The sequence below is a fragment of the Neofelis nebulosa genome, chromosome 13, assembly GCF_028018385.1.
Source record: "Neofelis nebulosa isolate mNeoNeb1 chromosome 13, mNeoNeb1.pri, whole genome shotgun sequence".
NCBI lineage: Eukaryota > Metazoa > Chordata > Mammalia > Carnivora > Felidae > Neofelis > Neofelis nebulosa.
The window spans coordinates 39067226-39083999 of record NC_080794.1 but is presented as its reverse complement, the minus strand read 5'-3'; the positions used below and the strand labels follow the sequence as shown (position 1 = coordinate 39083999).

The 16774-nt window shown below is 38.6% G+C and overlaps 1 protein-coding gene and 2 long non-coding RNA genes across 5 annotated transcripts in view; 1 reads left to right on the top strand and 2 right to left on the bottom strand.

Moving 5' to 3' along the window:
- LOC131493716 (uncharacterized) overlaps nucleotides 1–16774 on the top strand; it is a 65500-nt gene that overhangs the window by 8295 nt on the left and 40431 nt on the right. The gene's annotated exons all lie outside the window — the stretch shown is intronic.
- Nucleotides 1–16774, bottom strand: part of VCL (vinculin) — a 110380-nt gene that overhangs the window by 75946 nt on the left and 17660 nt on the right. The gene's annotated exons all lie outside the window — the stretch shown is intronic.
- Nucleotides 7976–15897, bottom strand: LOC131493718 (uncharacterized). The gene is made up of 2 exons (XR_009252812.1): nucleotides 11439–15897; nucleotides 7976–11217 (listed from the first exon to the last, which is right to left on the bottom strand). It is a non-coding gene; the product is annotated as an uncharacterized LOC131493718 (long non-coding RNA).

The following is a 16774-nucleotide window of genomic DNA, read 5'->3' as shown; positions in this document are numbered from 1 at the left end:
AATGATGCTTAGGAAATTCTGTATCTGTATTTCCTCTTTTCTAATCTTCTGAAATGTGAATATACAATTTTTATAATTTAAAAAGTAATATTAAAATGTTATTCTGGGTTATTTAGATGCAATTATTTCCTACCTAATAACTGTAGTAATTATGTCCTTTCATATAAATCTTCCAAATAATATCTAAAAATATCAAAATATATCAAAATATTAAAAGCCACACTAACCAGATTATGTGCACACATATTTATTATATCACAAATGGTACACATACTCACTTTCTTCAAAATTATTCCTCTGTAGGGCTTGGATGTCAATTTTTCTTTCACTACAGCTATATCACATACTCTAAAGTACTCTAAAGAAAGGTAAACTTGAATATAGTAAATGGTGAAATCCACCCATTTTACCAATATAAAGCTACATAAAAGTGCTAAATCATAAATATAAACCACAGTTTAATGCAGAAATCTGTAATTTTTTTTTAAATCCAGAATGGAAAGTATTTCAATCCTACCATTTAACTGTTTAACTTTTGATTGAGTTTAAAGAAAAAAAACAAGTAAGAAAAATCCCTTAGTGCACAGTAAATCAGCTAAAGAAAATAATACAATAAACTATTCTCAGGGAATACAAGTCATGCATAAGTTAATGAATACAAGTTTTTTCTCTCAAGTTAATAGCTCAGAAAAAAGCAAAAACACATATACCACTGTGTAATAGCCAGTGCTTTTGTAGACAATAGACTGCCTGTATCATAATAAAAGCCTTTCAAATCAGCAGCTGGTTCTCTAGAGTTTCTCAGATCAAAACATGACAGAATATTTCCAGATGTATTGTTCACTATATTTTCCAACTAAAATCAACCATTCAAAAAGCTGTGGGCCATGATTTCATGAAATAAAAAATGAAGTTCAGCAACAAAGTCACTAGTTCATACTGAGTATAAGGGCCTAGAAGGATATTCATATTTAGACACATGGAGATTTCTTTTATTTTACACACACAGAGACACAGCAAGGGAAGAGGAGTGAGTTCCTCTTATATCTCCTTTAGAAAACATTCAGTTATTCAGCTGTTATTCAGCATTATGAAACATTTATTGAGTACAACTACATAAGCCAGGCACTGTTCTAGGTATTGGGGCTAGAGCAGAGAGTAAAAATAAGCCTCCTGCCCTCATGGAACTTATATTCTAGTAGGAGTAGACCGAAAGTGCACAAGTACATAAATACACAAACAAAATCACCCCAGATAATGGTAAGGATGATGCTATATAGACTATAGGGTGGGAGTAGAGGGTTCCTACTTTAAAGAGTGGATAAAGAAGACTTCCCTGAGGAAGTAACACTGGAGTTGAGACTCTGAAGCTGAGAAGGAAGCCTCATGGAAGAACTGGGAAAGAACACTCCATAGGGAGAAACAAGACAAAGACCCTATGGCAGGAAAATTTGAGTATATCCAAGGAAGCTTACGGAGGCCAGAGTGGCTGAAGTTCAGCAAGGGGAGAAGGTGTGGTGGTGACAGGGCTGGATAAGAAGGCAAGGGCCAGATGGCAAAGAGCCTTTTAGGCTAGGTTAAGATGTGTGGAATCTTTTCTAAATACAGTAAGAAGAAGGACTGCTAAACAGGGGATTGAAATGACCTGATTTTCTTTTTAAAAAGACATTTTTGTCTGTGATGTGGCCAAGTGATCTTAGTGGGTAAGGGGAAGCAGGCTGACCAGTTAGGAAGCTACTGCAGTCATCCAGCAGAGAGAGATGACAGTAACTTAAAATAAGACATGAAAGTGGAAATGGAGAATTAGCTCTTTTGGAGGAAGAACTAATAGGACTTGCTCTTGGACTGCAAGGAGTGGGGGATGGGGAGTAGACCGAGGGGGGGAAAAATCAGAAATGACTTCTGATCAATTAGGTGAGAGGTCTTTGAAGGCAGCAATGCTGGAAGGCTGATATATGGCAAAGATTTACCCTCAAAAAATAAAACAATCATGGGGCACCCAGATGGCTCAGTCGGTTAATTGTCCAACTCTTGGTTCTGGCTCAGGTCATGATCTCACAGTTTCGGGAGTTTGAGCCCCACGCAGCAGGGAGCCTGCTTGGGATCCTCTCTCTCCCTCTCTCTCTCTGCCCCTCCCCCACTCACGCTTTCTCTGTCTCTTTCAAAAAAAATTAAATTTAAAAATTAAGATAATCTGTTTTTAAAAAAATAAATAAAAATTAAAATTAAAAATAAAGCAATCATGAGTACACCCAGCAAAACCATTAAAACAGTTTTACGAATAGCCAATAATCTGACCCTGGTGAAGGTAGTTACTAAAGAATGAATGAATTTTACTTAAATATTTTATTTCTCTTTTCTAAGGGTAGGGGTAAGTGGGGAAAGAAAAGTAGATAATAAAAATATACTCAAAGGCTACTTATCCAGAAGCTATTTTTTTTTTTAAAAAAAGGCATGTGGTTCCAGAGCCTGTGCTCTTCTTTTTTGGTGGCAGGGAGATGGCGTGGAAGGGCAGAGGGAGAGAGAGAATCTTAAGCAGGCTCCACACCCAGCACAGAGTCCAATGCGGGGCTCAATCCCACCACCCTGAGATCATTACCTGAGCTGAAATAGTCAGATACTCAACTGACTGAGTCACCCAAGCACCCCTTAATTTACTATTCTAAGCTGCATTCATACTTGTGACAGTATCCACAGTCACTCCAATCTTCAATATACTCAATCCAGAATTAAATTAGGTACAATAAATAAATGCTCCCGTTTTTAAGGCAAAACACATAAAGCATGACTGTGTAGAATAAATGTCATTTTCACTTGAGGAATTGATTTTTAGCAATGCTGTCCAATAGAACTTTCTGTTATGATAGAAATGTTCTTTTTGAACTGTCCTACCCAATACAGTAGCCAAGAGCCACATATGCCTATTGAGCAGTATGGCTTGTGCAACTGAAGAAGTAAATTATTACTTTTTATTTAATTTTAATTAATCTTAATTTTTTTAATTAAGATTTTATTTTTCATTTATAGCATTTTAAGTTCACAGCAAAACTAAGGGGAAGATAACAGAGATTTCCCATACACTCCCCGCTCCATACAACAGCCTCCCCCATTATCAACAACCCACACCAGAGAGTACATTTGTTACTACCCATAAACCTACCATTGACTACATCATAATCACCCAAAACTCATAGTCGACATGACAACTCACTCCTGGCAACCACTAATCATGTCACTGTCTCCATAGTTTTACCTTTTCTAAAATGTCGTATAGAATCATCCTGTATGTAACCTTTATCGATTGGCTTTTTTCAATTAATTTTAATTGTAATTGCCACATGTGGCTAGTGGCTACTATATTGCACAGCTCAGGTCTATGGGACTTTCACTGTCTCCTAAAACTGGTCTTCCTGACTCTAGACTTCCATCTTCTAATTCACTCTTCACACAGCTGCTAGATTAACCTTCATTTTTGCCTTTGCTGCATGGTCTCTTCACAAAACAAAGGAGCTGGGTCTGCAAAGACAGAGTTGCTAGATGGAGAAGAGAAGGATCAGACAGTCCAAGCAGAAAGGAGAGAACAGGCAAAGGCTCCGATGTGTTTGAGCATATGGTTGAGTAGACAAGAAAAACAGGTTGGTGTGGCCTCAGCAAAAGAAATGAGGCTAGAAAGGGAAGCTCCAGTCACCTTGGGAAGGGCTTTGTATGCCAAGCAAAGACAGAGAAGATTATGTAACTTAACTTGCCCATTTATTCAAAGGTTGTCATCCTCTGTTCTAGATCTTTCCAATTCAGTGTTGTATCACTGAAGTATCAAGTCAAGAAGTTCCAAAGAAGCCAGTTTCTAAAGATATGCAGGATCAGAAAAGCATCTTCTATTTGTGAACAGCTGGCAAAGTCTATCTAGGAGAGCCAAGATAAAGCTTCACATTTTTTAGGCCATCAACCAGGAAATGTACTTTCCTTCTCTTTCCCCACACTATCAAAACAAAACAGCTTTTTTAGCATCCATCTTTTCCAAACAAAAAGAGTAGAACAATTAAGAAAGGGATTAATTCACAAAATGCTCTTTGTTAACTAGCAGGAATCTTCATGGCTTGTGGAAAACATTTCTCCTGGAGGCCTCAGCCTTACTGTGGGGAAGCACATGATTCCTAATACAAGCTACACTTTACAAACAAGCAGGTCAGTAATAATTTGGACAAATGCTTCTCGAACCTGTGCAGCACCAGTCATCAAAACACTTAACTACTTGGGGAGTTAAGCCAAATGTTTTTACTACATACATGTTAAGAGCACATGCACAGGAATTTAGTGACTTGGTTTCTAGTTACAGCTTAGCTAATAAATAGTCATGTATGGGGGCACCTGGGTGGCTCAGTCTGTTAAGGGTTGACTTCAGCTCGGGTCATCTCAGGGTTCGTGACTTCAAGACCCGCGTTGGGCTCCATGCTGACAGCTTGGAGCCTGGAGCCTGCTTTGGATTCTGTCTCCCTCTCTCTCTGCCCCTCCCCTGCTTGTACTCTGTCTCTCTCTCTCAAAAATAAACATTAAAAATAAACAAATAAATAAATATATGGTCATGTATGTGACCTGAAATGAATCATATAATTACTCAAATATTTCTTCTCAACTATGTGATCTCTTTCCTTCCTTGTCTACTGTAGGTTGACCCAATTACCTTTTAGCTCTCTGATAAAGGAAATTTACCTTTAAGTTTATCTTTTCTACCTTCAGTCTTCATTTACCACTTCAAATTCTTTTTAGGAACAAGGCAAGGTATGAAATGATTAATAAATGCAAAATTAAAAGCTCTCACTTCCTGTATATTTTATCTATACATTTTATGATTGTGAGGTTAAAGTTGATGTCTGATTTTTTAACCTTAAAATAAATCATATTCCCTCTGAAAAATAAATGCCCATAGTTAAAGGGTACAAAGCGGGGGACGGGCACCTGGATGCTCAGTCAGTTGAGCATCGGACTCTTGATCTCATCTTGGGTCTTGATCTCAGGGCCGTGAGTTCAGGCCTCATGCTGGGCATGAAGGGTACTTAAAAAAAAAAAAAAAAGCAGAGAAAAGAATGCCAGAATGCCAAATAGGTCTTAATTATAAGTTCTGAGGTTTTCCAGGTGAGCATTGAAAAACAACCCTTTCAAAGTAATCTAACTTTATAGTAAATACATTTTATTACTTCCAAGCTTTGTTCCATTGCTGAAATTCAGACTTGTTGGTTCTATTCACTGCTAAAACTATTTCTCTTTTATTTTCTTCTTCAGAGAATTGCCTCTAACTCTTGAGGCCCAATTCCCTCAATTCAATAAACAGGCAGTAAGTGCCAACTATGTGTCCGCTAGGTGGTAGGAAGAGAATAAGATAAGAAATAAAGCATCCTTAGATAAAATGAAATAAGGGTAGTGAATGAGTAAGAGGCCTGGGGGCATTTTCAGGGGGCTTGGCGGGAAGCCCTGTTTCTTTTGAAGAGCTCTTACTTTGTTCAGTAGTTAATTTAAATATCTTTTGTTCAATATGTGACTTTAGTTCAAAATTCTATGTGAGAGGCCTTTTGTCTTCTGCTGTTATTATTACTCCTTTCATCACGACCCACTCAATTTGGTTCAGTAATGTACAGAGATTTGGTTTCTTTCCAGCGAAAGAAAGAAAGAAAGAAAGAAAGAAAGAAAGAAAGAAAGAAAGAAAGAAAGAAAGAAAGAAAGAAACAACTTGGCTGGTTCAAGTCATTACCCAGACTAAAAGTATGTTAATGTAGAGGTCTCCCTTAGCTAGCCTACATATAAGAAAACAGAAAGACAAAACACATAAGAGAATTTGTGTTAGAGATTTACACAGTATAAGTGGTAGCCATAGAACATCAGATTTAAAGGGTGCAGGGAGATGGTAATCAACAGAAGTCCTTAATGTATTTTATTTTTATTTTTATTTTATTTATTTTTTTTATTTGAGAGAGAGCTAAGAGGGAGGGGCAGAGAGAGACAGGGAGAGAGAATCCCAAGCAGGCTCCACCTTGTTAGCGCAGAGCTGGATTGGGGCTCAAACCCACAAACCGTGAGACCCATGACCTGAGCTGAAATCGTGTCAGATGCTTCACCGACTGAGCTACCCAGATGCTCCCCTAATGTATTTAGACAAGAAAATGCAATGAAAATGTAAGCCAAATGTACACTTAAAGTTACAGTAGGCCAGCCATGGAGCCAACTGATGGAAACCAACTGATTGTGACCAGACAAGGGAATGTGCCCGATTCTGCCTGCACTTAGTTTGGCTCAAATCTCTGTTTCTGTAGTATAGCTATTAGGCTGATCAATCCATTATACTGAAGGGCCATTCTGATATGCAGCTGTATCCAGTACCATGTCTATGTCATAAAACAATAATAATGTATATGCCCACCATCAGCAACACTTTTGCTTATTTTCCTGCAGTGGTGATGGATTTATGATCCACCCACCCCTCACTGTACCTTTTGCATTATTCACAGATGATATACTACAGTCAGGTGTTTAAAAAGGCATATATCCAGAAAAACAAGGACTCTCTAACCTACTCTGATTTCCAACTCACTCATTTAATCAACCACTCATTGAGTACTTCCTATGTGGTAGGCACTGTGCACAACATTGTGTGTGATGGCAATATAAAAATAAGTGGGATTCAGTCCTTGCCCTTCACAGAAAGACAAGACAAATGCTTAAACTAATCATTGTTACACAGTGTAATGCATGCTCTAACGGAGTCACATCCAAGCTTCAGCTCTGCATCAGTGATGTAGGAGAGGTTTCACAGAGGAAAAGAAACTCTAGAAAGGCTGATAAGAGCTCTTCTCCAGGAGTAATGGGATTTGGGGAAGAAAGAGCTTTCCAGCAGTGGAGCAGCTATGTGAAGGTATGGCCAGTTCAAGGTCCACAAGGAGGAGATATAAAGAAGATAGGAAATTGGAGAAGCAGAAAGGGACCACATTAGGGAGGGCCTTGTGTGCAGTGGACTTAGACTTTATTCTCTAACCAATGGGAAATTATTTAATGGTCCTAAGCAAAAGACATTATTAGGTTTGCATTTCAGTAAGAAAAATTCAGCAGCAAAAATAAAACAAAGGTAAAAAAATAAATAAATAAAACAAAACAAAACAAAACAACTAGGATGATCAGTTCATTTGTTAGTTCATTTATTCAATCAAATATTTATATAACATACCATGTGCCAGGTATTATAGACAGTAATGAAGAAAACACATGTGGCCCCTAATCACACAGAGCTTAGAGTCTTAGTGAAAGTAAAGATAAACTAAAAGCAGCAGCAGTATGGATATGGATATGAAGGCAGATTTAAGAGGTGCATCTATGTGACATTCCATGTGGAGGGTAAGGGAGAAGTCTGGAATGACTCTCAGGCTCCTGACTCAAATGGACTTGGTAGTATAGGTAATATAGGAAGAGAAAACCAGATCTGAGAAAGAAAATCATGACTACCTATGGGATGTTGAGATGGAGATAAGCACTTGCTCAATAAGCAACTGAAGAGATGGTTCCTCAGTTTACATGCCTAGGCTGAAGAAACAGAGCAGAGCTGGTAGAAAAGCAAGCTGGTGAAAAGAGCTGAGAAGGAAATGTCTGAAAACAGGATGTGTGGAATGGTAGAACTATGCCATGAAAGCTAAAGAAATAACAGAGTTCCAAGAATGTGAAAGAAGAGTCAATAGTGTCTACTGCCATAGTTAATGGTTTCAGTATATTCAGAGAGTTGTGCAACCATCACCATAATCATTTTCCGAACATCATCATCCCATACAGAAACCATCTACAGTCACTCCTTGTATTTATCCCCAAACCTTCTCCACCCCATCCAGCCATAGGCAATCAGTAATTTACTTCCTGTCTCTACAGATTTGCCTATATTTGATACAAATGGAATCACACAGTGTACAACATTTAAAAAAATTTTTTTAATGTTTATTTATTTTTGAGACAGAGGGAGACAGAGCACGAGTGGGGGAGGGGCAGAGAGAGAGGGAGACACAGAATCTGAAGCAGGCTCCAGGCTCTGAGCTGTCAGCACAGAGCCCGATGCAGGGCTCGAATCCACGAACCGTGAGATCATGACCTGAGCCGAAGTCGGATACTTAACTGACTGAGCCACCCAGGTGCCCCAGGATACAACCTTTAGTGACTGGCTTCTTTCCTGTTGGAGCATATAGCGGTATTTCATTGCTTTTTATTGTCAAATAATATTCCATTATATGGTTATACCACATATTTTCTCCCAGTCTGTGACTTGTTTTTACTTTTTTGATGGTGTCCTTTGTAGCACAAAAGTTTTTAATTCTGATGAAATTCAAGTTATCTATTTGTTTTCTTTTGTGGCTTGTGCTTTTAGTATAGTATCTAAGAAGGCTTTGCATGACCAAGGTCATGAGGATTTATTCCTATGTTTTATTCTCAGAATTTTATAGTTTTAGCTCTTACATTTTAGGTCCACAATCCATTTGAAGTTAATTTTTGTGTATGCTAAGAAAATGGTTATTATTTTCTTTAAAGAAACCAAGCATGTTGATAGGCTGAAGGAAAGGAGGCAGGAAACAAGACGTTGATTATAAAGCAAGGTCTCTAAAGAGGCAGGGACAGAATCTGGAGAACAGGTAGAGACACTAACATTTACCAGGAGGAAATCATCTCTTCCTCAGAGACAAGACGGATGGTGAGTGAAGACAGAGACATTAACTGTAACTGTGGGGCCTATGACCTATATCTTCTTAGGAATTTACAAACAGTTTATTTAAGGATCTAAGATAACTTTCAGTCAGGAAATCTGTTTAATTTAATTTAATCCACCACTTTCCAATTTCTTAATACCTACCAAACTATGATGGAATTGGGATTTGTAGGATATACTTAGGAAAACAGTCATCTAGGCCACGAGTTACAAATTAGTGGCCTTTGTGCAGATTTGGACCAACGGTAATTTATGTTTCATCCACATTGTTTTTAAGTCAAGAAATTTCATAAAGATACAAATTTATGAAACTCTTGACATACTAGAAGATTGGCCACATCAGATCTGCATTTCAGCAAAGAAACAATTTGCTAGAACCCAAATATCCTGTATAGGGAATATACTCTCTGTACCATTCCCTATAATCTTAATATCCAGGCCATTTCACTCATTTATGTCAGTTCCTGGTCTCTGTGGATATCTAGGTTTATCATTCCCACATTAGGCAACCCTCTCAGTGTCTACACAGAGTGAAAATTCCTGAAGCCACTCTTAGAAATTCCTTATCCAAGTCCCCTCTAAATATTTTGTTATAAAAGTGCTCTTCTTATGAGAGCTGTGAGAAAGACTGAGGGAAGTATTTATGTCAGGAATGACAAAACAGCAGTGTATGGGCCGGGTGTAATCTACAGACCTATTTGACAGGCACGGTATTTTTTTAAAACGGAAAACTTCACATTAAAAAGAAATACAGATGTCCAGATTTTATTGGATATCAGGAAGATCTGGTAACACAAGACTCTGTTTCCATATGGCAACAATAAGCTGGAGATAGTAGCAGTCTTCTTCAATCAGGTCCTACATTTTTCAATTTACCACAGTCCCTACCACTCCCCAGTGTCCTCTAACTGGTCTGATTCACACATTTACACATTTGGTTGTGCAGGCATCTGAGTTTGTGCCACCTGGTTTAAAAAAATCATTCAGTTCTTATATTTTTTTAGTATTTATTTATTTTTGAGAGAAAGTATTGGTGAGGGAGGGATGGGGGTGGGGCGGGGGGGACAGAGGATCTGAAGCAGGATCTGCGCTGACAGGAGAGGGCTTGAACTCACAAACTGTGAGATTATGACCACAGCCAAAGTCAGGATGCTCAACCGACCGAGCCACCCAGGTGCCCCAGACAAAATCATTCAGTTCTTAATTAGCACAGTACACAAGGCAAGATTCCCAACATCATGAGTGTCATGGGAAATTCTACTTATGCCTCAGCTGTTTCACTAAGGAAATATCCCCCTCTCCCCCAAACACATAGCTACCTCAAAAAAAAAGAAAAAAATGACTAGAAGGAAACAGCATGGAAAGTAGAATTTCAGGTGATTTCTCTTTTCTTCTTAATCTTTTCCTGTACTTTCCAGGTTTTTAAAAAATGACTATGCATTACCTCTATAATCAGAAAAACAAACTAAATTTCTAAAATGTGTCAACAGGGGCACCTGGGTGGCTCAGTTAGTTGAGCATCCACCTGCAGCTCAGGTCATGATCTCACAGTTCATGAGTTCAAGCACCCATTGGGCTAACTGCTGTCAGTGCAGAGCCCACTTCGGATCCTCTGTCCCCCTCTCTCTCTTCCCCTCCCCCGCTTGCACTCTCTCTCTCAAAAATAAATAAAACATTTAAAAATAAAATGAAAAGTGTCAACAATATTCTTGGTAAGGGGGCGCCTGGGTGGCTCAGTCAGTTAAGCATCCATGTCTAGATTTTGGCTCAGGTCATAACCTCGCCATTTGTGAGTTGGAGCCCTGCATCAGGCTCTGTGCTGACATTGTGGAGCCTGGTTGTGATTCTCTCTCTCTCTCTTTCTCTATTCTTCCCCTGCCCGCACACTCTCTCTCTAAAAATAAATAAATAAAATTTAAAAAAATATTCCTGGCAAGTAATAATCCATAAAGTAATAAGAAACCACCAGTGCCTAAAAGGTTCATATTTTGACCAACTGCCAAAAATTGAATTTAAATGTACACCAATGATAACACAATCACATGGGATAAATAGTAGATGAACCATGTCAGTGGCAAGTTCTAACATCAAGCAGGCTTATTTGATGCAACATACGTTCCTTAGAACTAGTGTTAAGCTGCCTCGGCAGCAGCCTTTTATTCTAACCCAATTTAAGATTGACTGTATCGGTTAAGGTTAGATAAATGTTAACAGAGCAGCCTGCTCACCAGATTCATATTTATGAAGATGCTGTGAGCAGGCTTCCAATTGGCAAATACTAGATTCTCTCCCTCAACTCAGTACTCTTCTGCACACGTCACAAATACTTACACTTGCGCTCTGGATGGCCACTAATTTAACAACAAAGCAGGTCTCCAGCACAGTGAACTTCTCGCCACCACCCACTTTCTCCCAGCCATCTCAAATAAACACAAAATATGCTCCTTCCATTTCACAGAGAATTTCAGAGTAAAAAAGAATTTGGCAATCTACCCTAAATGCATCACTTTAAATTTTTTTTTTTTTATTTATTTTTGGGACAGAGAGAGGCAGAGCATGAACGGGGGAGGGGCAGAGAGAGAGGGAGACACAGAATCGGAAACAGGCTCCAGGCTCCGAGCCATCAGCCCAGAGCCTGACGCGGGACTCGAACTCACGGACCGCGAGATCGTGACCTGGCTGAAGTCGGACGCTTAACCGACTGCGCCACCCAGGCGCCCCGCATCACTTTAAAAAGGAGGGTCAGGGAGGTAATTTCTCTAAAGAAGTTGCAGAACATGAATGTAAATCCAAGCATCTTGGCTCCATTTCCTGTGTTTTCAGGTATACTTCCTAACTTGCAAGCAAGACATTAAGTGACAAATATTCCTACACTCGTTTACAGCATATCAATCCTACTTAAAGGGATTTCCCTTTTGTTTTGAAACATGCATAAGCAAATACTACATCACATAAAGTTACCCCAATTCTCACCCTTTAGTCCTGCCTTTAGTAAGAGGAGAACAAGCAATAATTACAGGAAAATAAAAGGATGGTTTTTCATTCAATCTGCTTTAGTTTTTCTAATTTTTTTTAGTTATTAAAAAGATTACTTAAACAGGAACTCCGTACTAGTCCCACTAGTCTTATAATTAAATAACTAACGCATATTCATAAATACTGGTGGGGAGGAAAAGATCATTGCATGATCTGAATATAATCTTTAGCAGATGCTTCAAGTAAAGAACAGATTCCACTGGGGTCAGGTCTGACACACAATGACTGATAATGTGCTCAGAAAACAGTGCCAACTAAAATAAGAAAATATTAAAGACAGTAAAAAAAAAAAAGTTAACATTTAATTCTACCATTTTCTTATCTGCCCACATATACCCTTTACTCCATTCTAATTCCTTCTATTTCGGCACAATTAACTCAGGAAGACTGACATGGGGAACAAAAGCAACAGAAAAAAATTAAATTTCCTTACAACTTAGAGCCCAGTGACAAGTCCTTGAAACAGGCAGAGTGACCTTCCTCTAGGAATTCAACTGCCTGGATGTTAATACTTTGCTAAGGGCTTAACATCCCAACCTCCAGGGCCCTGTTAAGTCTCCATTAACATATAAAAATTCCTTTGGAAACTTCCTTTATCTCTACCCACCCCACCCCCCAACATATATCTTAGCAATCATCCTCCAAGCATATGGCCCACTGATATACATCTGAAGGGTCTTATGACTAAGGTTTTACTAGACAGTAGTAAATGACCTATCCTAACAACAGCTAGCCCCTCAAGGTCCTGGAAACTTTGCTTCCAAATTCCTTAGAGACTTATACTATCCCTAACCCCTCCCAACTTGAAAGTATGTAATCAATTGTTCTCACAATCCCAGTGCAGCCCTTTCTGACCATGGGTCCAGTCTTCATGCTTTAATAAAGCCACCTTTTTGCACCAAAGAGGCCTCAAGAATTCTTTCTTGACCGCTTGCTCCAAGCCCCAACATTTCTACATCAAAGACCTTCATTCTTTTATTTTCATTCATTCTTCAATATACCTATAAACTAATCCTTTGAGTATTAAAGTGACTAGCTGGGCTCCTTTAAAAAACAAAAATCATGGATGAAATGATGGGGGGAAAAAGAGCTAACTATTGCCAAGGAAAATTAGGTCAACTCTACTACCTATCCTACGTGTCTCATACATGATTGTAATGAATAAGAATGTGCTTTGTACATCATCAAAGTGTCATCAAACATAGACTGTTTCCGTGCTATAAATGTTAAGTCCCTTAAAGTATTCCAAAGGCCCCACCAGCATCAAAACAGTCTCCATCTTCTTACTGTTCTCTAACCAATCTGCTTTTCTCAAAGAACTATTATTCCACAGAATTTAAAATATACTTTTTCTGTTTAATAGCCAAAATTGCAAATGAATTTTTTTCCTGACAGTTTTAGTTCACAAATGTGCATAATTTCAGTAACAATGCAGCTCTTGCAGATAAGTCTGGGTCTATAACCACCATTTGTAACTTTGTCCTTATGGAAAAATAACTTCAAATGAATTTGTAAATGAATTTTTGAAATGCAACCCATTTTTATGTGGGGAAAACTGGGGACGTCATGGAAGGTAACAGGGTAGTGGAAAAGAACTGGGGCTTTGGAATGAATCTCTCCTCCCACTCTGCTGTTATTAATGCCGTGTCCTTGGGCAAGTAACTTAATCTCTTTCTCACTCTTCTAACCAGCAAAATGGGAAAAGTAAAATCTTTCTCAAGGCTAAAGAATGTAATACATATGTAAATCACCTAATACATCTGTGTCTTCCAGGGCCTGGAAGATAACAGGTGCTAAATAAACATTAGTCCTTTTTTCTTTCCCTCTGCCATTGTGGTATTCATCTGTGACTTCTGTTTTCTCCTTTTAAAAAAGTTTTTTTTTTTGTTAACTGCGCACATGCTGTAAATCAGGAGCTCTTTATTACTTCATTAAATCTTTATAACAATATACCTATGAGGTAGGTACCATTACAATCTCATTTTACAGATGACAGAGGCAAAGATAGGTTCCTTGATCTGCCTAAAATTACTCAGATACTGGTGTTGACTTCAGCACACCCATGCTCTAATTCTAAACCACTCCCAGGGGTGCCTGGCTGGCTCAGTCAGTAGAGAATGTGACTCTTGACTTAGGGGTTGTAAGTTTGAACCTCCATGTTGGGTGTAGAGATTGCCTAAAAACAAAATCTTAAAAAATACAAATAAAACAAGCCACTCTACTGTGTTTGTGTGTGTATGTGTGTGTGGGTGTGTGTGTGCATGCGTGTATGTGTGTGTGTAATGAGGGAAAAGGATTCAATGATATGGATTGTTTCCTGCTGTTACATCACATGATTCTATAATTCTATGGAGCTATCAGACGGCAAGGATAAGAAAGACTTCAAGCCCACAATGGGTATATATAAACCACCAGGCTGCAGTCTAATCAACTCATATCCAATTGTTCTGATTTTCCTTCCCAGAAGCTGGAAGGTTTCCACAGCCAGGACAGGTCAGGCTCACTAGGGATAAAGCTGCTTCAGCTCTATAACTGTTACTTGCTTAGGAATGATCAGCTGAGTCAACCTGGCCTCAATTAGCTTTTAAAATTGAACCAGGATTGACCAATAATGTAGCCTTTTACTTTTTTTTTTTTTTTTTAATTACAGGTGTGGTCAAAATTTGAAATAGTAACCCAAAGACAAATGTCTTTGAGTGTCTTTACTAATGTTGGGAACCATCCTGCTTGCTAACTGGAGATCATTCAGAGTCACTTTTACAGTTTAGTAATTAAATTTGGCTCCAGGCTGTAACAGACACTCTGACCCATTAAATTAGGGCCAGAAGCAGAATTACTCTATTTCAGCTCAAGCTACAAACACATTTCTTATAAACAGCCAGAACCAGAAATCCAATGTTTGGGAATACTAATATGACAAATGGTTAAGGCTGCTCACTTCAAATGCCCATAAAAAAGATTTAATGGTACCTAAACTAAATAAAACCCCCAAGTTTTACCTTTAGGCTTTTGTTTTTAACGTTTTTACCTTTTCTTCTTAATGACTACAAACATATTTAGTGCGACTACACATGGGTTAAGCAAGACTCAATTCTAAACTTGCTGAAAAGTGAAATAAGAGAACAGCTGCAGCACATCCAGACCAAACTGGCCGAGATGTACAGACAGAAAAAAAGCTGTTGTCAACCATCCCCAGCTATACTATTTGTGTTTGTGCCTTTTGCCGATTATATTTCATCACTGCTCTTCATGTAACATTAATAGATCAGACACAACCTTGGTTTAATTAGAAGACTTTCACAGGGACATTATTTCCTTTTGTTTCACCTGCTTACTACTACAAAGTACCACAAGCCTAGATGTTGAAGAGCTGCCACAGATAACCAAACCCATCAGTTAAGTTCTGGCTCTACCATCTTACATAACTTATTCCCAGTTGGGGAAAAGAAAGAGAATTAGAACTGAGAGGATTACATTATCGTGAGGGTCTATTCATCTATCTAGTTTTGTTTTTTGTTTTTTATTGTTGATGTTGTTTCAAGCAAAGTATCAAAAGTCAATGCTGGCAAAGCACCTATACACTAAACTACAATCCTTTTATCTTCAGTCATCCCTAAATATCAAGTTCACTCCTAATGATTCATTACAGAACAACACAAGTCTGTATTTGGTTCATAAATGGAAACCTTCCCGAATTGAATTTACATGGAAGATATAACAACAGAGAATCCCTGTAGATAGAGAATGTATAAGATTATCACTGTTGAATTTGAATTTAGAGTGTGAATTCCTACCTTAGCAGGGAAGTTTCTGTAAGCCTAGTAATCAATAAATATACTCAAGTCTTAAATAATAATCACATAATTAGATGTTCCTCCTTGGAACATATCCAAGTTCTCCCTAGGGTATACATACTTCATCGACTGTGAGGTAGATTCTTCTATATAGCTAATACCATCAAAAATATTATTCAGTGGTGTTGTATTTTCTTTTTTCTTTCTTTCTTTCTTTCTGTCTTTTTTTTTTTTTTTTTGAGAGAGAGAGAGAGAGTACGAGCACAAGTGGGGGAGGAGCAGAGGGAAAGGGTGAGAGAGAATCTTGACGCTGGGAGTAGAGCCTGCCCGCCCAACACAGGCGCCCGACACGGGCTCAATCTCACAATGGTGAGCTCATGACCTGAGCCAAATCAAGAGTTGGACACTTAACTGATTGAGCCACCCAGGCACCCCCTTTTTTTAATAAGACATAAACTAGAGATGTTGAAGGCATCTTTTGTATCCTGATGTTTTTAGTTAATTTATTCTTTAAATTATGTCCTAGGAATTCCATTTGTAAGGCAATGTGCAAGTGATACAAAGATGCAATTAGGCAGTTTATAGTTAGTTAGGCTTGGAAAAGATCAGAACTACATAAATGCCTGCTGTGTATAGGCCAACAGAGAAGTAGGACTTAGCACTACTGGGGGTAGGTGGACACAGAGTGCAACCAGCTGTTGAGATTAAGACAGTCTTCAGTATTTGAGCTAAGCCTTAAAGCATGGATATAATTTCTGGAGGGAAGAAGGTATCTTAGATGGAAGGAAATACAGCATATGCAAAGAAACAGAACTGAGAAGGACTGGAATGTGTTCATGAAATGCCAAGCAGTCTCATGGGGTCTAAGTGCAGGCTTTGAGGGAGGGGCCCTACTCTGGGGTAGGACCAGCAGTAGATTCTGATTTTGGCTTTTCCACTGTCAAAGGTACCTGCCTCAGAGACTCTATTGATCATGTCTGAGAATACATTTTCTCATTTTTATGTATTTATTTTTTAAGTTTATTTATTTTGAGAGAGAGCACATGCAAGCAGGGAAGGGGCAGAGAGGAGAGATCCCAAGCAGGCTCTGTGCTGATAGCGCAGGGCTTGATCCTGCAAACTATGAGATCATGACCTGAGCCAAATCAAGAGTAGGACCCTCAACCGAGCCACCCAGGTGCCCCCACTTTCTCAATTTTAAAATGAGAGAGTTGGG